Consider the following 4,700-nt stretch of genomic DNA (forward strand, 5'->3'; position numbering starts at 1 on the left):
AGAGGCGCCAGGAAATGGCAAAGAAAATTATGAGCTCCTCAGATGTATGCTGTAAAATCAAATTTTTAGAAGTAATAAAATATATTTTGAATTGCCTCTCTATCTTATACGTTCTTTTCAATGTGATCTCTCAATCTTATAAATTATTAAAATTGGTGATGTGGTTTAATAAGCGGTGTCCTTTTTGCTTAAAGCAACAACTCAGCATAAGTGGGATGCACATGATCCCTCCCTTCAACTTAACTTAATACATTAAGAAACCAAAAAGGTAGATCATTCTAGGGACAATACAAAAATCATATGAGTGAAAAGAAGTGGAATTTATAATGTCATGTTACATAAAGATTTACTTTCACTAAATCTTGACATTTTTTGGTATCCTGAGAGGCATACAAGGCCAGATAATGCAGAAAAAGGAATGGACACAAGGACGTGCAGATGGCCCAGCTATCAGTTTAGACCATAGCATACATTAGATAACCTACTGTTGTAGCATATGGAACTTTAGAGATATAGGCTATATCTTCTTGTGTCTTTGGACACATATCCTTGGTTAGTTTAAAGTGACTAGTCAAAGGTGGACAAAGGGATTATACCCTTAATGGAACTCTTGCCTTGCTTCACTCTCACCACCTCACACACACCTTGTTTCATCAACTTCACAATATATTTTGTGTGTAGAAGATGCCTCCTTCTATAGGCCAAAAGGATTGCCTTCTCTCATGAGAGGAAGTCATGTGTAGTCAACCTTTTGTAGACAAGTTTGAGTTGAAGTCTCCCATGCGCCCATGTGGCCACCCTTGAGAAGACAAGTCTGCCTAGAAATCGGCGAGTTCTACCAAACATCGAGCGAACTTATCCGAGCAAGATCAAAACCGAGCAAAGTTACGAAGTGAGTTTCTCACGTATATATATACTTCTTTTCTAGAAAGAGATATCACACACACACACACACAGAGAGCTTTCTCTAAACCCAAACAATAAATGTCAGAATCATTGCTCCCCAATCATGATTATACGAATCTATTCATCCTTATACATGTCACCGTTGCTAGCAGAATTATGTTTTTTTGGAAACTTTAATATAGATCTATCTAGTCGTCCTTATACATGTCACCATTGCTAGGTCAAATATGTTTTTTCACTTCACCTTACGCATTCTCCCACTTAAGTTTTAGTCCTCATGAAAACCAAGCCAATGTGCGAGTGCAACCAAACTACCTTGTAGGATCCTCTCTCTCTCTCTCTCTCTCTCTCTCTCTCTCTCTCACACACACACACACACACACACACACACACACACACACACACACACACACACACACACACACACACACACACACACACACACACACACAACTCTCTAAAAAAGTCTGCGTCTTTTTCAATTTTTAGATTTCAAGTCCGCTAAAATATTGTGCTAAGAGCTGATTGAAAACTCAAAACAACCAATTGAAGGGAGGGAAAGAAGGATAGAATCCAGTTTGAAAATTCAAGAAAGTAGAGTTCAATTGTAAAAAATGCCGTTATTTTGAGAAATTTCCTCTATGTATGTTTGTGAAATTTATTATTCCTGAACAGTGTCTGAAGCATGTGAATCAGTGCTCTCTCTCTCTCTCTCTCTCTCTCTCTCTCTCTCTCTCTCTCTCTCTCTCTCTCTCTCTCTCTCTCTTTGACATGCTGAGCATACACTCATTAGAAGTATAACAAGCTGCCATTTGTCAAAAAGTGATTTGGGGGAAAAACCCAGTAGCAGTACCACAAAGTAAAACTTACTTTAACAGCGCTACATTCCATAGAGGCACCTAACTAAGGTTAATTAAGCTAATTCTCTGGAATCTCAACATCCCCATCGTCAATCTCTATTTTCAAATCCTTGGGATCCTTTCCATCCACAGAGCAAACCATAGAAACGTAGTACCAAAAATTTCCTTTACTGTGCCAGTAAGCTCCTTTGCCAGTGAACGGGGACGCATCACATGGGCAATCTCGATCATATCATCGAGAGAAATGTTGCCATTGTGCTTGATGTTTTTAAATGTATAAGGAGAAGGAAGAGGAAGCTGCAGGTTGAAAACCAGCTAAGAGCTCATGGGGCACACTAGCATGGAGCAAAACCCTGTATGCTAGGATTGAGTGGCAAGCAGCAGAAGAAGAAAAAGGCAATCGAGTGCTACAACGGCTTGCATGGTCAGATTAATAGGAGGAATTTTGACAATGCAATTATGAGAGTAGCCAACAATCATGAGGAGCACCTACACTATAACAATGCCATAAATGCAAATGATGGCATCTCTACTATTTTTGTCATTCAGCTTTATCATTGTGGTATTAATTGTGCATTAAATGTGCAAGAATCTGATTGTCAAAGCTCGCCCTCTTCGAGATTAGGAAGGGAGATATTTGTTGCACAAAATCGAGCGGATTAACAAGGCCCTTACCACTAATCATGAGTAGCTCCAGTTGTCTTCAGAGGCTATGTTCACACCATAGCACAGACGCCCACCGCAACAATACTCATTCTTGAGCAAGGATTATAGCATGTTTAGTTACTATTTCAGTCCCGCAAGGAGCAGCAGCAGCTCGGGCTCCTTGAGGGCTTTGATCACATGGGCAACGATGCTAATTGCTCCCCTACTTCTAGTCCTACCCCAATTCAGCGTCACCTTTGAGGGAGCCACCCGTAAACTCCACTAGACGGTAGACATGAAGCTGAGTGATGCATGTTTTGTGCCCATGATAAAGATGCAATGTTGATAAAGAAAGGAAAGAAAGAATATAAGGAGGTGGTTTTTGTTCGTTTAATAGGAGGGGAAGTTGGAGCTGCCTCTTCATGGGTGCCGAAGATCGGGCCTCTGGGTTTGTCGCCCAAGAAGGTAGAAGAGGACATCACCAAGGAGACTGCCAAGGACTGGAAGGGCCTGCGCGTTATCGTCCAGCTCACTGTCCAGAATCGTGAAGCCAAGGTCGATGTCGTCCCTTGCACTATTTGTGAGGGATACAATTTCGATGGCATCTCTATTGGTTTCCTCTCCTAATTTCTTTCTGCTGCTTCTGCTTCTGGCTCCCGCAACCCTGTGTTGCCCTCACTCGCTCGACTGTGTGTGTGTGTGTGTGTGTGTGTGTGTGTGTGTGTGTGTGTGGAAAGAAAAGCCTTTTCTGAAATAACTATGCAACATCCAATAGCAATAGGAGATAATTTAACATCAATACAGTATATCTATCTGAACGGGTGAAAACCTCACAATTAAAAAGTGTCATTCTTTGCACTCTTACATCTGCAAGAACATGCTATCATAGCCCACAATAAGCATGACACATCTCAGTTGTATGTATGCAACACCCCCCAACCTCATAAGGCACGACAAAGCAGAAGGTTGCAAGAGTGCGAAACCATACTTATTACATTCTTAGAACAAGACAGTTTTGGCACTGCCAAGGTTCACAATTTTGGGGCAACCATCTCTATCCTTCTCCTACTGGGTGCACTCTTTGCAGTAGTAAGCATCAGAAATGCTGGCACCTCCGTAGATGACACAATGCTTTTGGAAGGAGCCATAATTGCACTCATCGGACACTCGAACCAGAGTACACGGGCGCACGTATGAATTTCAAATCACGCACTTTCCATCGCACTTCTCCTAGAGTCGCCCTATAGCGATTCCCGACTGCTTGCGACACATTCTCAGATCATGACGATGCTTTTTCATGGCTGCTCGTGAATGTGCGCTTGCTCCACATGTGCTCAGAGTCTCTCTCTCTCTCTCTCTCTCTCTCTCTCTCTCTCTGTCTCTCTCTCTCTCTCTCTAAAAACTGAACTCTCTCAAAGAGCGCACGCCGGCGCGCGCTCGTTGAGAGAGTTCAGTTTTAGAGAGTTTAATTTTTAGAGAGAGAGAGAGAGAAGGATTCTCTTCCTGATGTAAGCGAAGGGCGCGGGCGCTTGAAATTGTGAATGTGATTCCAGGTCAACGATGGCGAGAGTGAGGGGTAGAGAGACACAGAGAGGGTAAGGTGGGACGCAGAGTGGGGTCGGGAGTGTCGTGTCGGCTTCTGTTTTGATTGCTTCAAGGAGGAGACTGGTTCAAAGAGGAGGCGAGGAGATGGTGGAAAGCGAGGATGCCATCTCTCCAAGGCCTTCTGCTTGCCGTGATGAGGAGGGCAATACGCAGCAGCAGGAGGTGAAGGAGGGAAGGCGATGGAGCCTTCCGTCCACGACACATGAAACTCACTCACAAACACTCCATGAGGCTCCCAGCCCCCCCCCTCCCCTCCTCGGAATTGGGTCCCCCTCTCGACATCCATAGCCCTTTGCTTTCCTGCAGTTGGCATTTCGCCCATTTTTCCTATCCCCTCATTTTCCACCTTGGCATAGAGAGAGAGAGAGAGAGAGAGAGAGAGAGAGAGAGAGAGAGAGAGAGAGAGAGAGAGAGAGAGAGAGAGAGAGAGAGAGAGAGAGAGAGAGAGAGAGAGAGAGAGAGAGAGAGAGAGAGAGAGAGAGAGAGAGAGAGAGAGAGAGAGAGAGAGATACCTCCACAATGAAGAGGAAGCAGAAGCACTTTCCCCCTTAGCGCCACCTCAGCAGGGTTTTTCCAATTGACCGTAGGACCAGGTAGGGGATTACTGGTCACAAGCGTCGTGCTGCAGTGAAATTGGACTCTCTCTCTCTCTCTCTCTCTCTCTCTCTCTCTCTCTCTCTCTCC

General features: G+C 44.0%; 1 pseudogene; it reads right to left on the reverse strand.

Moving 5' to 3' along the window:
• Window positions 1-3,272: 3,272 nt before the first annotated feature.
• Window positions 3,273-3,710, reverse strand: LOC147435473 (PHD finger-like domain-containing protein 5A pseudogene; annotated as a pseudogene).
• Between the last annotated feature and the right edge of the window lie 990 nt (window positions 3,711-4,700).

The sequence above is a fragment of the Adiantum capillus-veneris genome, chromosome 18 (assembly GCF_014529385.1).
Source record: "Adiantum capillus-veneris isolate H3 chromosome 18, ASM1452938v2, whole genome shotgun sequence".
Lineage (NCBI taxonomy): Eukaryota > Viridiplantae > Streptophyta > Polypodiopsida > Polypodiales > Pteridaceae > Adiantum > Adiantum capillus-veneris.